General features: G+C 39.2%; 1 long non-coding RNA gene across 1 annotated transcript; it reads left to right on the top strand.

Annotated features, from left to right (window-relative positions):
* Nucleotides 1-7: 7 nt before the first annotated feature.
* LOC145443783 (uncharacterized) lies at nt 8-6,568 on the top strand. Its single transcript, XR_013916534.1, has 2 exons — nt 8-5,606; nt 5,958-6,568. It is a non-coding gene; the product is annotated as an uncharacterized LOC145443783 (long non-coding RNA).
* The last annotated feature ends 12,834 nt before the right edge of the window (nt 6,569-19,402 follow it).

Below are 19,402 nucleotides of genomic sequence, written 5' to 3'. Positions count from 1 at the left end.
TCCCCCAAAATGGCTAAATCTGCCAATATCTTATAAACTACAATAGCCAGGAATACGCCGATAGGCTCATTCGATGTAACTTTTGAATTGCTACAATCTGGTAGCGGAGTTGTAGCTGTAGGCCTTCGGGAACATAGAAAAATCTTGGTCGAATTGAACTTTTCATAAATTTTCATACCCCCAAAAATGTCTAAATCTGCCAATATCTCCTAAACTACAATACCTAGGAATACGCCGATAGGCTCATTCGATGTAACTTTCGGAGTGCTACAATCTGGTAGCGGAATTGTAGCTGTAGGCCTTCGGGAACATAGAAAAATCTTGGTCGAATTGAACTTTCATAAATTTTCATACCCCCAAAAATGTCTAAATCTGCCAATATCTCCTAAACTACAATACCTAGGAATACGCCGATAGGCTTATTCGATGTAACTTTCGGAGTGCTACAATCTGGTAGCGGAGTTGTAGCTGTAGGCCTTCGGGAACATAGAAAAATCTTGGTCTAATTGAACTTTTCATAAATTTTCATACCCCTAAAAATGTCTAAATCTGCCAATATCTCCTAAACTACAATACCTATGAATACGCCGATAGGCTCATTCGATGTAACTTTCGGAGTGCTACAATCTGGTAGCGGAGCTGTAGCTGTAGGCCTTCGGAACATAGAAAAATCTTGGTCCGAATTGAACTTTCATAAATTTTCATACCCCCAAAAATGTCTAAATCTGCCAATATCTCCTAAACCACAATACCAAGGAATACGCCCATAGGCTCATTCGATGTAACTTTCAGAGTGCTACAATCTGGTAGCGGAGTTGTAGCTGTAGGCCTTCGGGAACATAGAAAAATCTTGGTCGAATTGAACTTTTCATAAATTTTCATACCCCCAAAAAATGTCTAAATCTGCCAATATCTCCTAAACTACAATACTTAGGAATACGCCGATAGGCTCATTCGATGTAACTTTCAGAGTGCTAGAATCTGGTAGCGGAGTTGTAGCTGTAGGCCTTCGGGAACAGAGAAAAATCTTGGTCGAATTGAACTTTTCATAAATTTTCATACCTCCAAAAATGTCTAAATCTGCCAATATCTCCTAAACTACAATACCTAGGAATACGCCGATAGGCTCATTCGAAGTAACTTTCAGAGTGCTACAATCTGGTAGCGGAGTTGTAGCTGTAGGCCTTCGGGAACATAGAAAAATCTTGGTCGAATTGAACTTTTCATAAATTTTCATACCCCAAAAAATGTCTAAATCTGCCAATATCTCCTAAACTACAATACCTAGGAATACGCCGATAGGCTAATTCGATGTAACTTTCAGAGTGCTACAATCTGGTAGCGTAGTTGTAGCTGTAGGCCTTCGGGAACATAGAAAAATCTTGGTCGAATTGAACTTTTCATAAATTTTCATACCCCCAAAAAATGTCTAAATCTGCCAATATCTCCTAAACCACAATACCAAGGAATACGCCCATAGGCTCATTCGATGTAACTTTCAGAGTGCTACAATCTGGTAGCGGAGTTGTAGCTGTAGGCCTTCGGGAACATAGAAAAATCTTGGTCGAATTGAACTTTTCATAAATTTTCATACCCCCAAAAATGTCTAAATCTGCCAATATCTCCTAAACTACAATACTTAGGAATACGCCGATAGGCTCATTCGATGTAACTTTCAGAGTGCTAGAATCTGGTAGCGGAGTTGTAGCTGTAGGCCTTCGGGAACAGAGAAAAATCTTGGTCGAATTGAACTTTTCATAAATTTTCATACCTCCAAAAATGTCTAAATCTGCCAATATCTCCTAAACTACAATACCTAGGAATACGCCGATAGGCTCATTCGAAGTAACTTTCAGAGTGCTACAATCTGGTAGCGGAGTTGTAGCTGTAGGCCTTCGGGAACATAGAAAAATCTTGGTCGAATTGAACTTTTCATAAATTTTCATACCCCAAAAAATGTCTAAATCTGCCAATATCTCCTAAACTACAATACCTAGGAATACGCCGATAGGCTAATTCGATGTAACTTTCAGAGTGCTACAATCTGGTAGCGTAGTTGTAGCTGTAGGCCTTCGGGAACATAGAAAAATCTTGGTCGAATTGAACTTTTCATAAATTTTCATACCCCCAAAAATGTCTATAGTTGCCAATATCTCCTAATCTTCAATAGCGAGGAATAAGCCGATACGCTCATTCGATGTAAATAATGGAGTTATACAATCTGATAGCGGAGTTGTAGCTGTAGGCCATCGGGAACATAGAAAAATCTTGGTCGAATTGAAATTTTCATAAATTTTCATACCCCCAAAAATGTCTATAGTTGCCAATATCTCCTAATCTACAATAGCGAGGAATAAGCCGATGCGCTCATTCGATGTAACTACTGGAGTTATACAATGTGATAGCGGAGTTGTAGATGTAGGCCCTCGGGAACATAGAAAAATCTTGGTCGAATTGAAATTTTTATAAATTTTCATACCCCCATAAATGTCTATAGTTGCCAACATCTCCCAAACTACAATAGCGAGGAATAAGCCGATACGCTCATTCGATGTTACTTTCAGAGTGCTACAATCTGGTAGCGGAGTTGTAGCTGTAGGCCTTCGGGAACATAGAAAAATCTTGGTCGAATTGAACTTTTCATAAATTTTCATACCTCCAAAAATGTCTATAGTTGCCAATATCTCCTAATCTACAATAGCGAGGAATAAGCCGATGCGCTCATTCGATGTAACTACTGGAGTTATACAATGTGATAGCGGAGTTGTAGATGTAGGCCCTCGGGAACATAGAAAAATCTTGGTCGAATTGAAATTTTTATAAATTTTCATACCCCCATAAATGTCTATAGTTGCCAACATCTCCCAAACTACAATAGCGAGGAATAAGCCGATACGCTCATTCGATGTTACTTTCAGAGTGCTACAATCTGGTAGCGGAGTTGTAGCTGTAGGCCTTCGGGAACATAGAAAAATCTTGGTCGAATTGAACTTTTCATAAATTTTCATACCCCCAAAAATGTCTATAGTTGCCAATATCTCCTAATCTTCAATAGCGAGGAATAAGCCGATACGCTCATTCGATGTAAATAATGGAGTTATACAATCTGATAGCGGAGTTGTAGCTGTAGGCCATCGGGAACATAGAAAAATCTTGGTCGAATTGAAATTTTCATAAATTTTCATACCCCCAAAAATGTCTATAGTTGCCAATATCTCCTAAACTACAATAGCCAGGAATACGCCGATAGGCTCATTCGATGTAACTTTTGAATTGCTACAATCTGGTAGCAGAGTTGTAACTGTAGGCCCTCGGGAACATAGAGAAATCTTGGTGGAATTGAACTTTTCATAAATTTTCATACCCCCCAAAATGGCTAAATCTGCCAATATCTCCTAAACTACAATACTTAGGAATACGCCGATAGGCTCATTCGATGTAACTTTCGGAGTGCTACAATCTGGTAGCGGAGTTGTAGCTGTAGGCCTTCGGGAACAGAGAAAAATCTTGGTCGAATTGAACTTTTCATAAATTTTCATACCTCCAAAAATGTCTAAATCTGCCAATATCTCCTAAACTACAATACCTAGGAATACGCCGATAGGCTCATTCGATGTAACTTTCAGAGTGCTACAATCTGGTAGCGGAGTTGTAGCTGTAGGCCTTCGGGAACATAGAAAAATCTTGGTCGAATTGAACTTTTCATAAATTTTCATACCCCCAAAAATGTCTAAATCTGCCAATATCTCCTAAACTACAATACCTAGGAATACGCCGATAGGCTCATTCGATGTAACTTTCGGAGTGCTACAATCTGGTAGCAGAGTTGTAACTGTAGGCCCTCGGGAACATAGAGAAATCTTGGTGGAATTGAACTTTTCAGAAATTTTCATACCCCCCAAAATGGCTAAATCTGCCAATATCTTATAAACTACAATAGCCAGGAATACGCCGATAGGCTCATTCGATGTAACTTTTGAATTGCTACAATCTGGTAGCAGAGTTGTAACTGTAGGCCCTCGGGAACATAGAGAAATATTGGTGGATTTGAACTTTTCATAAATTTTCATACCCCCCAAAATGGCTAAATCTGCCAATATCTCCTAAACTACAATAGCCGGAAATACGCCGATAGGCTCATTCGATGTAACTTTTGAATTGCTACAATCTGGTAGCAGAGTTGTAACTGTAGGCCCTCGGGAACATAGAGAAATCTTGGTGGAATTGAACTTTTGATAAATTTTCATACCCCCCAAAATGGCTAAATCTGCCAATATCTCCTAAACTACAATAGCCAGGAATACGCCGATAGGCTCATTCGATGTAACTTTTGAATTGCTACAATCTGGTAGCAGAGTTGTAACTGTAGGCCCTCGGGAACATAGAGAAATCTTGGTGGAATTGAACTTTTCATAAATTTTCATACCCCCCAAAATGGCTAAATCTGCCAATATCTCCTAAACTACAATAGCCAGGAATACGCCGATAGGCTCATTCGATGTAACTTTTGAATTGCTACAATCTGGTAGCAGAGTTGTAACTGTAGGCCCTCGGGAACATAGAGAAATCTTGGTGGAATTGAACTTTTCATAAATTTTCATACCCCCCAAAATGGCTAAATCTGCCAATATCTCCTAATCTACAATAGCCAGGAATACGCCGATAGGCTCATTCGATGTAACTTTTGAATTGCTACAATCTGGTAGCAGAGTTGTAACTGTAGGCCCTCGGGAACATCGAGAAATCTTGGTGGAATGGAACTTTTCATAAATTTTTATACCCCCCAAAATGGCTAAATCTGCCAATATCTCCTAAACTACAATAGCCAGGAATACGCCGATAGGCTCATTCGATGTAACTTTTGAATTGCTACAATCTGGTAGCAGAGTTGTAACTGTAGGCCCTCGGGAACATAGAGAAATCTTGGTGGAATTGAACTTTTCATAAATTTTCATACCCCCCAAAATGGCTAAATCTGCCAATATCTCCTAAACTACAATAGCCAGGAATACGCCGATAGGCTCATTCCATGTAACTTTTGAATTGCTACAATCTGGTAGCAGAGTTGTAACTGTAGGCCCTCGGGAACATAGAGAAATCTTGGTGGAATTGAAGTTTTCATAAATTTTCATACCTCCCAAAATGGCTAAATCTGCCAATATCTCCTAAACTACAATAGCCAGGAATACGCCGATAGGCTCATTCGATGTAACTTTCAGAGTGCTACAATCTGGTAGCGGAGTTGTAGCTGTAGGCCTTCGGGAACATAGAAAAATCTTGGTCGAATTGAACTTTTCATAAATTTTCATACCCCAAAAAATGTCTAAATCTGCCAATATCTCCTAAACTACAATACCTAGGAATACGCCGATAGGCTAATTCGATGTAACTTTCAGAGTGCTACAATCTGGTAGCGGAGTTGTAGCTGTAGGCCTTCGGGAACATAGAAAAATCTTGGTCGAATTGAAATTTTCATAAATTTTCATACCCCCAAAAATGTCTATATAGTTGCCAATATCTCCTAAACTACAATATCGAGGAATAAGTCGTTGCGCTCATTCGATGTAACTATTGCAGTTATACAATCTGATAGCGGAGTTGTAGCTGTAGGCCATCGGGAACATAGAGAAATCTTGGTGGAATTGAAGTTTTCATAAATTTTCATACCTCCCAAAATGGCTAAATCTGCCAATATCTCCTAAACTACAATACCTAGGAATACGCCGATAGGCTCATTCGATATAACTTTCAGAGTGCTACAATCTGGTAGCGGAGTTGTAGCTGTAGGCCTTCGGGAACATAGAAAAATCTTGGTCGAATTGAACTTTTCATAAATTTTCATACCCCCAAAATGTCTAAATCTGCCAATATCTCCTAAACTACAATAGCCAGGAATACGCCGATAGGCTCATTCGATGTAACTTTCGGAGTGCTACAATCTGGTAGCGGAGTTGTAGATGTAGGCCCTCAGGAACATAGAAAAATCTTGGTCGAATAGAAATTTTCATAAATTTTCATACCCCCAAAAATGTCTATAGTTGCCAATATCTCCTAATCTTCAATAGCGAGGAATAAGCCGATACGCTCATTCGATGTAAATAATGGAGTTATACAATCTGATAGCGGAGTTGTAGCTGTAGGCCATCGGGAACATAGAAAAATCTTGGTCGAATTGAAATTTTCATAAATTTTCATACCCCCAAAAATGTCTATAGTTGCCAATATCTCCTAATCTACAATAGCGAGGAATAAGCCGATGCGCTCATTCGATGTAACTACTGGAGTTATACAATGTGATAGCGGAGTTGTAGATGTAGGCCCTCGGGAACATAGAAAAATCTTGGTCGAATTGAAATTTTTATAAATTTTCATACCCCCATAAATGTCTATAGTTGCCAACATCTCCCAAACTACAATAGCGAGGAATAAGCCGATACGCTCATTCGATGTTACTTTCAGAGTGCTACAATCTGGTAGCGGAGTTGTAGCTGTAGGCCTTCGGGAACATAGAAAAATCTTGGTCGAATTGAACTTTTCATAAATTTTCATACCCCCCAAAATGGCTAAATCTGCCAATATCTTATAAACTACAATAGCCAGGAATACGCCGATAGGCTCATTCGATGTAACTTTTGAATTGCTACAATCTGGTAGCGGAGTTGTAGCTGTAGGCCTTCGGGAACATAGAAAAATCTTGGTCGAATTGAACTTTTCATAAATTTTCATACCCCCAAAAATGTCTAAATCTGCCAATATCTCCTAAACTACAATACCTAGGAATACGCCGATAGGCTCATTCGATGTAACTTTCGGAGTGCTACAATCTGGTAGCGGAATTGTAGCTGTAGGCCTTCGGGAACATAGAAAAATCTTGGTCGAATTGAACTTTCATAAATTTTCATACCCCCAAAAATGTCTAAATCTGCCAATATCTCCTAAACTACAATACCTAGGAATACGCCGATAGGCTTATTCGATGTAACTTTCGGAGTGCTACAATCTGGTAGCGGAGTTGTAGCTGTAGGCCTTCGGGAACATAGAAAAATCTTGGTCTAATTGAACTTTTCATAAATTTTCATACCCCTAAAAATGTCTAAATCTGCCAATATCTCCTAAACTACAATACCTATGAATACGCCGATAGGCTCATTCGATGTAACTTTCGGAGTGCTACAATCTGGTAGCGGAGCTGTAGCTGTAGGCCTTCGGGAACATAGAAAAATCTTGGTCGAATTGAACTTTTCATAAATTTTCATACCCCCAAAAATGTCTAAATCTGCCAATATCTCCTAAACCACAATACCAAGGAATACGCCCATAGGCTCATTCGATGTAACTTTCAGAGTGCTACAATCTGGTAGCGGAGTTGTAGCTGTAGGCCTTCGGGAACATAGAAAAATCTTGGTCGAATTGAACTTTTCATAAATTTTCATACCCCCAAAAATGTCTAAATCTGCCAATATCTCCTAAACTACAATACTTAGGAATACGCCGATAGGCTCATTCGATGTAACTTTCAGAGTGCTAGAATCTGGTAGCGGAGTTGTAGCTGTAGGCCTTCGGGAACAGAGAAAAATCTTGGTCGAATTGAACTTTTCATAAATTTTCATACCTCCAAAAATGTCTAAATCTGCCAATATCTCCTAAACTACAATACCTAGGAATACGCCGATAGGCTCATTCGAAGTAACTTTCAGAGTGCTACAATCTGGTAGCGGAGTTGTAGCTGTAGGCCTTCGGGAACATAGAAAAATCTTGGTCGAATTGAACTTTTCATAAATTTTCATACCCCAAAAAATGTCTAAATCTGCCAATATCTCCTAAACTACAATACCTAGGAATACGCCGATAGGCTAATTCGATGTAACTTTCAGAGTGCTACAATCTGGTAGCGTAGTTGTAGCTGTAGGCCTTCGGGAACATAGAAAAATCTTGGTCGAATTGAACTTTTCATAAATTTTCATACCCCCAAAAATGTCTATAGTTGCCAATATCTCCTAATCTTCAATAGCGAGGAATAAGCCGATACGCTCATTCGATGTAAATAATGGAGTTATACAATCTGATAGCGGAGTTGTAGCTGTAGGCCATCGGGAACATAGAAAAATCTTGGTCGAATTGAAATTTTCATAAATTTTCATACCCCCAAAAATGTCTATAGTTGCCAATATCTCCTAATCTACAATAGCGAGGAATAAGCCGATGCGCTCATTCGATGTAACTACTGGAGTTATACAATGTGATAGCGGAGTTGTAGATGTAGGCCCTCGGGAACATAGAAAAATCTTGGTCGAATTGAAATTTTTATAAATTTTCATACCCCCATAAATGTCTATAGTTGCCAACATCTCCCAAACTACAATAGCGAGGAATAAGCCGATACGCTCATTCGATGTTACTTTCAGAGTGCTACAATCTGGTAGCGGAGTTGTAGCTGTAGGCCTTCGGGAACATAGAAAAATCTTGGTCGAATTGAACTTTTCATAAATTTTCATACCCCAAAAAATGTCTAAATCTGCCAATATCTCCTAAACTACAATACCTAGGAATACGCCGATAGGCTAATTCGATGTAACTTTCAGAGTGCTACAATCTGGTAGCGTAGTTGTAGCTGTAGGCCTTCGGGAACATAGAAAAATCTTGGTCGAATTGAACTTTTCATAAATTTTCATACCCCCAAAATGTCTAAATCTGCCAATATCTCCTAAACTACAATACCTAGGAATACGCCGATAGGCTCATTCGATGTAACTTTCGGAGTGCTACAATCTGGTAGCGGAGTTGTAGCTGTAGGCCTTCGGGAACATAGAAAAATCTTGGTCGAATTGAACTTTTCATAAATTTTCATACCCCCAAAAATGTCTAAATCTGCCAATATCTCCTAAACTACAATACCTAGGAATACGCCGATAGGCTCATTCGATGTAACTTTCGGAGTGCTACAATCTGGTAGCGGAATTGTAGCTGTAGGCCTTCGGGAACATAGAAAAATCTTGGTCGAATTGAACTTTCATAAATTTTCATACCCCCAAAAATGTCTAAATCTGCCAATATCTCCTTAACTACAATACCTAGGAATACGCCGATAGGCTTATTCGATGTAACTTTCGGAGTGCTACAATCTGGTAGCGGAGTTGTAGCTGTAGGCCTTCGGGAACATAGAAAAATCTTGGTCTAATTGAACTTTTCATAAATTTTCATACCCCCAAAAATGTCTAAATCTGCCAATATCTCCTAAACTACAATACCTATGAATACGCCGATAGGCTCATTCGATGTAACTTTCGGAGTGCTACAATCTGGTAGCGGAGCTGTAGCTGTAGGCCTTCGGGAACATAGAAAAATCTTGGTCGAATTGAACTTTTCATAAATTTTCATACCCCCAAAAATGTCTAAATCTGCCAATATCTCCTAAACCACAATACCAAGGAATACGCCCATAGGCTCATTCGATGTAACTTTCAGAGTGCTACAATCTGGTAGCGGAGTTGTAGCTGTAGGCCTTCGGGAACATAGAAAAATCTTGGTCGAATTGAACTTTTCATAAATTTTCATACCCCCAAAAATGTCTAAATCTGCCAATATCTCCTAAACTACAATACTTAGGAATACGCCGATAGGCTCATTCGATGTAACTTTCAGCGTGCTAGAATCTGGTAGCGGAGTTGTAGCTGTAGGCCTTCGGGAACAGAGAAAAATCTTGGTCGAATTGAACTTTTCATAAATTTTCATACCTCCAAAAATGTCTAAATCTGCCAATATCTCCTAAACTACAATACCTAGGAATACGCCGATAGGCTCATTCGAAGTAACTTTCAGAGTGCTACAATCTGGTAGCGGAGTTGTAGCTGTAGGCCTTCGGGAACATAGAAAAATCTTGGTCGAATTGAACTTTTCATAAATTTTCATACCCCAAAAAATGTCTAAATCTGCCAATATCTCCTAAACTACAATACCTAGGAATACGCCGATAGGCTCATTCGATGTAACTTTCAGAGTGCTACAATCTGGTAGCGGAGTTGTAGCTGTAGGCCTTCGGGAACATAGAAAAATCTTGGTCGAATTGAACTTTCATAAATTTTCATACCCCCAAAAATGTCTAAATCTGCCAATATCTCCTTAACTACAATACCTAGGAATACGCCGATAGGCTTATTCGATGTAACTTTCGGAGTGCTACAATCTGGTAGCGGAGTTGTAGCTGTAGGCCTTCGGGAACATAGAAAAATCTTGGTCTAATTGAACTTTTCATAAATTTTCATACCCCCAAAAATGTCTAAATCTGCCAATATCTCCTAAACTACAATACCTATGAATACGCCGATAGGCTCATTCGATGTAACTTTCGGAGTGCTACAATCTGGTAGCGGAGCTGTAGCTGTAGGCCTTCGGGAACATAGAAAAATCTTGGTCGAATTGAACTTTTCATAAATTTTCATACCCCCAAAAATGTCTAAATCTGCCAATATCTCCTAAACCACAATACCAAGGAATACGCCCATAGGCTCATTCGATGTAACTTTCAGAGTGCTACAATCTGGTAGCGGAGTTGTAGCTGTAGGCCTTCGGGAACATAGAAAAATCTTGGTCGAATTGAACTTTTCATAAATTTTCATACCCCCAAAAATGTCTAAATCTGCCAATATCTCCTAAACTACAATACTTAGGAATACGCCGATAGGCTCATTCGATGTAACTTTCAGCGTGCTAGAATCTGGTAGCGGAGTTGTAGCTGTAGGCCTTCGGGAACAGAGAAAAATCTTGGTCGAATTGAACTTTTCATAAATTTTCATACCTCCAAAAATGTCTAAATCTGCCAATATCTCCTAAACTACAATACCTAGGAATACGCCGATAGGCTCATTCGAAGTAACTTTCAGAGTGCTACAATCTGGTAGCGGAGTTGTAGCTGTAGGCCTTCGGGAACATAGAAAAATCTTGGTCGAATTGAACTTTTCATAAATTTTCATACCCCAAAAAATGTCTAAATCTGCCAATATCTCCTAAACTACAATACCTAGGAATACGCCGATAGGCTCATTCGATGTAACTTTCAGAGTGCTACAATCTGGTAGCGGAGTTGTAGCTGTAGGCCTTCGGGAACATAGAAAAATCTTGGTCGAATTGAACTTTTCATAAATTTTCATACCCCCAAAATGTCTAAATCTGCCAATATCTCCTAAACTACAATACCTAGTTATACGCCGATAGGCTCATTCGATGTAACTTTCGGAGTGCTACAATCTGGTAGCGGAGTTGTAGCTGTAGGCCTTCGGGAACATAGAAAAATCTTGGTCGAATTGAACTTTTCATAAATTTTCATACCCCCAAAAATGTCTAAATCTGCCAATATCTCCTAAACTACAATACCTAGGAATACGCCGATAGGCTCATTCGATGTAACTTTCGGAGTGCTACAATCTGGTAGCAGAGTTGTAACTGTAGGCCCTCGGGAACATAGAGAAATCTTGGTGGCATTGAACTTTTCATAAATTTTCATACCCCCCAAAATGGCTAAATCTGCCAATATCTTATAAACTACAATAGCCAGGAATACGCCGATAGGCTCATTCGATGTAACTTTTGAATTGCTACAATCTGGTAGCGGAGTTGTAGCTGTAGGCCTTCGGGAACATAGAAAAATCTTGGTCGAATTGAAATTTTCATAAATTTTCATACCCCCAAAAATGTCTATAGTTGCCAATATCTCCTAATCTACAATAGCGAGGAATAAGCCGATGCGCTCATTCGATGTAACTACTGGAGTTATACAATGTGATAGCGGAGTTGTAGATGTAGGCCCTCGGGAACATAGAAAAATCTTGGTCGAATTGAAATTTTTATAAATTTTCATACCCCCATAAATGTCTATAGTTGCCAACATCTCCCAAACTACAATAGCGAGGAATAAGCCGATACGCTCATTCGATGTTACTTTCAGAGTGCTACAATCTGGTAGCGGAGTTGTAGCTGTAGGCCTTCGGGAACATAGAAAAATCTTGGTCGAATTGAACTTTTCATAAATTTTCATACCCCCCAAAATGGCTAAATCTGCCAATATCTTATAAACTACAATAGCCAGGAATACGCCGATAGGCTCATTCGATGTAACTTTTGAATTGCTACAATCTGGTAGCGGAGTTGTAGCTGTAGGCCTTCGGGAACATAGAAAAATCTTGGTCGAATTGAACTTTTCATAAATTTTCATACCCCCAAAAATGTCTAAATCTGCCAATATCTCCTAAACTACAATACCTAGGAATACGCCGATAGGCTCATTCGATGTAACTTTCGGAGTGCTACAATCTGGTAGCGGAGCTGTAGCTGTAGGCCTTCGGGAACATAGAAAAATCTTGGTCGAATTGAACTTTTCATAAATTTTCATACCCCCAAAAATGTCTAAATCTGCCAATATCTCCTAAACCACAATACCAAGGAATACGCCCATAGGCTCATTCGATGTAACTTTCAGAGTGCTACAATCTGGTAGCGGAGTTGTAGCTGTAGGCCTTCGGGAACATAGAAAAATCTTGGTCGAATTGAACTTTTCATAAATTTTCATACCCCCAAAAATGTCTAAATCTGCCAATATCTCCTAAACTACAATACTTAGGAATACGCCGATAGGCTCATTCGATGTAACTTTCAGAGTGCTAGAATCTGGTAGCGGAGTTGTAGCTGTAGGCCTTCGGGAACAGAGAAAAATCTTGGTCGAATTGAACTTTTCATAAATTTTCATACCTCCAAAAATGTCTAAATCTGCCAATATCTCCTAAACTACAATACCTAGGAATACGCCGATAGGCTCATTCGAAGTAACTTTCAGAGTGCTACAATCTGGTAGCGGAGTTGTAGCTGTAGGCCTTCGGGAACATAGAAAAATCTTGGTCGAATTGAACTTTTCATAAATTTTCATACCCCAAAAAATGTCTAAATCTGCCAATATCTCCTAAACTACAATACCTAGGAATACGCCGATAGGCTAATTCGATGTAACTTTCAGAGTGCTACAATCTGGTAGCGTAGTTGTAGCTGTAGGCCTTCGGGAACATAGAAAAATCTTGGTCGAATTGAACTTTTCATAAATTTTCATACCCCCAAAAATGTCTATAGTTGCCAATATCTCCTAATCTTCAATAGCGAGGAATAAGCCGATACGCTCATTCGATGTAAATAATGGAGTTATACAATCTGATAGCGGAGTTGTAGCTGTAGGCCATCGGGAACATAGAAAAATCTTGGTCGAATTGAAATTTTCATAAATTTTCATACCCCCAAAAATGTCTATAGTTGCCAATATCTCCTAATCTACAATAGCGAGGAATAAGCCGATGCGCTCATTCGATGTAACTACTGGAGTTATACAATGTGATAGCGGAGTTGTAGATGTAGGCCCTCGGGAACATAGAAAAATCTTGGTCGAATTGAAATTTTTATAAATTTTCATACCCCCATAAATGTCTATAGTTGCCAACATCTCCCAAACTACAATAGCGAGGAATAAGCCGATACGCTCATTCGATGTTACTTTCAGAGTGCTACAATCTGGTAGCGGAGTTGTAGCTGTAGGCCTTCGGGAACATAGAAAAATCTTGGTCGAATTGAACTTTTCATAAATTTTCATACCCCAAAAAATGTCTAAATCTGCCAATATCTCCTAAACTACAATACCTAGGAATACGCCGATAGGCTAATTCGATGTAACTTTCAGAGTGCTACAATCTGGTAGCGTAGTTGTAGCTGTAGGCCTTCGGGAACATAGAAAAATCTTGGTCGAATTGAACTTTTCATAAATTTTCATACCCCCAAAATGTCTAAATCTGCCAATATCTCCTAAACTACAATACCTAGGAATACGCCGATAGGCTCATTCGATGTAACTTTCGGAGTGCTACAATCTGGTAGCGGAGTTGTAGCTGTAGGCCTTCGGGAACATAGAAAAATCTTGGTCGAATTGAACTTTTCATAAATTTTCATACCCCCAAAAATGTCTAAATCTGCCAATATCTCCTAAACTACAATACCTAGGAATACGCCGATAGGCTCATTCGATGTAACTTTCGGAGTGCTACAATCTGGTAGCGGAATTGTAGCTGTAGGCCTTCGGGAACATAGAAAAATCTTGGTCGAATTGAACTTTCATAAATTTTCATACCCCCAAAAATGTCTAAATCTGCCAATATCTCCTTAACTACAATACCTAGGAATACGCCGATAGGCTTATTCGATGTAACTTTCGGAGTGCTACAATCTGGTAGCGGAGTTGTAGCTGTAGGCCTTCGGGAACATAGAAAAATCTTGGTCTAATTGAACTTTTCATAAATTTTCATACCCCCAAAAATGTCTAAATCTGCCAATATCTCCTAAACTACAATACCTATGAATACGCCGATAGGCTCATTCGATGTAACTTTCGGAGTGCTACAATCTGGTAGCGGAGCTGTAGCTGTAGGCCTTCGGGAACATAGAAAAATCTTGGTCGAATTGAACTTTTCATAAATTTTCATACCCCCAAAAATGTCTAAATCTGCCAATATCTCCTAAACCACAATACCAAGGAATACGCCCATAGGCTCATTCGATGTAACTTTCAGAGTGCTACAATCTGGTAGCGGAGTTGTAGCTGTAGGCCTTCGGGAACATAGAAAAATCTTGGTCGAATTGAACTTTTCATAAATTTTCATACCCCCAAAAATGTCTAAATCTGCCAATATCTCCTAAACTACAATACTTAGGAATACGCCGATAGGCTCATTCGATGTAACTTTCAGCGTGCTAGAATCTGGTAGCGGAGTTGTAGCTGTAGGCCTTCGGGAACAGAGAAAAATCTTGGTCGAATTGAACTTTTCATAAATTTTCATACCTCCAAAAATGTCTAAATCTGCCAATATCTCCTAAACTACAATACCTAGGAATACGCCGATAGGCTCATTCGAAGTAACTTTCAGAGTGCTACAATCTGGTAGCGGAGTTGTAGCTGTAGGCCTTCGGGAACATAGAAAAATCTTGGTCGAATTGAACTTTTCATAAATTTTCATACCCCAAAAAATGTCTAAATCTGCCAATATCTCCTAAACTACAATACCTAGGAATACGCCGATAGGCTCATTCGATGTAACTTTCAGAGTGCTACAATCTGGTAGCGGAGTTGTAGCTGTAGGCCTTCGGGAACATAGAAAAATCTTGGTCGAATTGAACTTTTCATAAATTTTCATACCCCCAAAATGTCTAAATCTGCCAATATCTCCTAAACTACAATACCTAGTTATACGCCGATAGGCTCATTCGATGTAACTTTCGGAGTGCTACAATCTGGTAGCGGAGTTGTAGCTGTAGGCCTTCGGGAACATAGAAAAATCTTGGTCGAATTGAACTTTTCATAAATTTTCATACCCCCAAAAATGTCTAAATCTGCCAATATCTCCTAAACTACAATACCTAGGAATACGCCGATAGGCTCATTCGATGTAACTTTCGGAGTGCTACAATCTGGTAGCAGAGTTGTAACTGTAGGCCCTCGGGAACATAGAGAAATCTTGGTGGCATTGAACTTTTCATAAATTTTCATACCCCCCAAAATGGCTAAATCTGCCAATATCTTATAAACTACAATAGCCAGGAATACGCCGATAGGCTCATTCGATGTAACTTTTGAATTGCTACAATCTGGTAGCGGAGTTGTAGCTGTAGGCCTTCGGGAACATAGAAAAATCTTGGTCGAATTGAACTTTTCATAAATTTTCATACCCCCAAAAATGTCTAAATCTGCCAATATCTCCTAAACTACAATACCTAGGAATACGCCGATAGGCTCATTCGATGTAACTTTCGGAGTGCTACAATCTGGTAGCGGAATTGTAGCTGTAGGCCTTCGGGAACATAGAAAAATCTTGGTCGAATTGAACTTTCATAAATTTTCATACCCCCAAAAATGTCTAAATCTGCCAATATCTCCTAAACTACAATACCTAGGAATACGCCGATAGGCTTATTCGATGTAACTTTCGGAGTGCTACAATCTGGTAGCGGAGTTGTAGCTGTAGGCCTTCGGGAACATAGAAAAATCTTGGTCTAATTGAACTTTTCATAAATTTTCATACCCCCAAAAATGTCTAAATCTGCCAATATCTCCTAAACTACAATACCTATGAATACGCCGATAGGCTCATTTGATGTAACTTTCGGAGTGCTACAATCTGGTAGCGGAGCTGTAGCTGTAGGCCTTCGGGAACATAGAAAAATCTTGGTCGAATTGAACTTTTCATAAATTTTCATACCCCCAAAAATGTCTAAATCTGCCAATATCTCCTAAACCACAATACCAAGGAATACGCCCATAGGCTCATTCGATGTAACTTTCAGAGTGCTACAATCTGGTAGCGGAGTTGTAGCTGTAGGCCTTCGGGAACATAGAAAAATCTTGGTCGAATTGAACTTTTCATAAATTTTCATACCCCCAAAAATGTCTAAATCTGCCAATATCTCCTAAACTACAATACTTAGGAATACGCCGATAGGCTCATTCGATGTAACTTTCAGAGTGCTAGAATCTGGTAGCGGAGTTGTAGCTGTAGGCCTTCGGGAACAGAGAAAAATCTTGGTCGAATTGAACTTTTCATAAATTTTCATACCTCCAAAAATGTCTAAATCTGCCAATATCTCCTAAACTACAATACCTAGGAATACGCCGATAGGCTCATTCGAAGTAACTTTCAGAGTGCTACAATCTGGTAGCGGAGTTGTAGCTGTAGGCCTTCGGGAACATAGAAAAATCTTGGTCGAATTGAACTTTTCATAAATTTTCATACCCCAAAAAATGTCTAAATCTGCCAATATCTCCTAAACTACAATACCTAGGAATACGCCGATAGGCTCATTCGATGTAACTTTCAGAGTGCTACAATCTGGTAGCGGAGTTGTAGCTGTAGGCCTTCGGGAACATAGAAAAATCTTGGTCGAATTGAAATTTTCATAAATTTTCATACCCCCAAAATGTCTAAATCTGCCAATATCTCCTAAACTACAATACCTAGTTATACGCCGATAGGCTCATTCGATGTAACTTTCGGAGTGCTACAATCTGGTAGCGGAGTTGTAGCTGTAGGCCTTCGGGAACATAGAAAAATCTTGGTCGAATTGAACTTTTCATAAATTTTCATACCCCCAAAAATGTCTAAATCTGCCAATATCTCCTAAACTACAATACCTAGGAATACGCCCATAGGCTCATTCGATGTAACTTTCGGAGTGCTACATCTGGTAGCAGAGTTGTAACTGTAGGCCCTTGGGAACATAGAGAAATCTTGGTGGAATTGAACTTTTCATAAATTTTCATACCCCCAAAAATGTCTAAATCTGCCAATATCTCCTAAACTACAATACCTAGGAATACGCCGATAGGCTCATTCGATGCAACTTTCGGAGTGCTACAATCTGGAAGCGGAGTTGTAGCTTTAGGCCCTCGGGAACATAGAAAAATCTTGGTCGAATTGAAATTTTCATAAATTTTCATACCCCCAAAAATGTCTATAGTTGCCAATATCTCCTATAAACTACAATAGCGAGGAATAAGCCGATACGCTCATTCGATGTAAATAATGGAGTTATACAATCTGATAGCGGAGTTGTAGCTGTAGGCCATCGGGAACATAGAAAAATCTTGGTCGAATTGAAATTTTCATAAATTTTCATACCCCCAAAAATGTCTATATTTGCCAATATCTCCTAAACTACAATACCTAGGAATACGCCGATAGGCTCATTCGATGCAACTTTCGGAGTGCTACAATCTGGAAGCGGAGTTGTAGCTGTAGGCCCTCGGGAACATAGAAAAATCTTGGTCGAATTGAAATTTTCATAAATTTTCATACCCCCAAAAATGTCTATAGTTGCCAATATCTCCTATAAACTACAATAGCGAGGAATAAGCCGATACGCTCATTCGATGTAAATAATGGAGTTATACAATCTGATAGCGGAGTTGTAGCTGTAGGCCATCGGGAACATAGAAAAATCTTGGTCGAATTGAAATTTTCATAAATTTTCATACCCCCAAAAATGTCTATATTTGCCAATATCTCCTAAACTACAATAGCGAGGAATAAGCCGATACGCTCATTTGATGTAAATAATGGAGTTATACAATCTGATAGCGGAGTTGTAGCTGTAGGCTCTCGGGAACATAGAAAATTCTTGGTCGAATTGAAATTTTCATTCCCCCAACAATGTCTATATTTGCCAATACCTCCTAAACTACAATAGCGAGGAATAAGCCGATACGCTCATTCGATGTAACTATTCATATTTGCACAAGACAGATGCAGGTTGCACCAGAGCTAAAATTGAACTAAAACTTGAGGGGGTCCGCGAGGGTCCGTGACGGTCAAAAGGGGTCCGCGAAGTTAAAAAGGTTGAGGACCAGTGCTCTAGGCCTTCGGGAGCATAGAGAAATGTTGGTCAATTTCATACCCCCCAAAATGTCGAAATATCTAAATATCTCTTCAAGTACAATAGCCAGGGAAAAGTTATCGCGTGCATTCGATGTAACTTGTAAAGTTATACAATCCGATACCAGAATTGTAGCTCTAGGCCTTCGGGAACATAGAGAAATCTTGGTCAATTTCATACCACCCAAAATGTTGAAATATGCAAATATCTCTTCAAGTACAATATAGCCAGGGTAAAGTTATTGCGTGCATTCGATGTAACTTTTAGAGTTATACAATCTGATATCAGAATTGTAGCTCTAGGCCTCCGGGAACATAGAGAAATCTTGATCAATTTCATACCCCCAAAATGTCGAAATATGCCAATTATCTCTCTAAGTACAATAGCCAGGGAAAAGTTATTGCGTGCATTCGATGTAACGTTCAGAGTTATACAATCTGATACCAGGATTGTAGCTCTAGGCCTTCGAGAACATATAGAAATCTTGGTCAATTTCATACCGCCCACTGATATAGACGATTACCCCTGACGAGTGTCAGCCGAAAATATTCGGGTTCATTTCAATATGAATATACTATTTAATTGTATATTGAAGTTCTGTACCTCCAAGAAGCTCTTCCGATATAGAATTACAAATATGTTTTCACGAAAGTGAATATTATTTAGATTACAGGTTGCATTGCACCGCATTGTCGCCCATGACATATTTCGTCACAGTAAATATGGCCCATCATAACGTTTGAAACTATACCGTTTTGCCATCTAGCATTTACCCATCTTATTGTAATCTAGCAGCCCATGCCGTGTTCTAATCTGGAGAAGTGGGCCCTGATCGACTTTCTGAGCGTTAGATCTATTTAGCAGACCACCGTTAAAACTGTCTCAACAAAAGACATAAAATACATTTCTGCTTTTCTGATGTAGTATAGGTATTTCTCGTTCAATTCGCAGTATC

The sequence above is a fragment of the Botryllus schlosseri genome, chromosome 7 (genome assembly GCF_051294905.1).
Source record: "Botryllus schlosseri isolate E-star chromosome 7, Bs_hap1, whole genome shotgun sequence".
Classification (NCBI taxonomy): Eukaryota; Metazoa; Chordata; class Ascidiacea; order Stolidobranchia; family Styelidae; genus Botryllus; species Botryllus schlosseri.
This window is presented reverse-complemented; position numbering and strand designations above follow the sequence as displayed.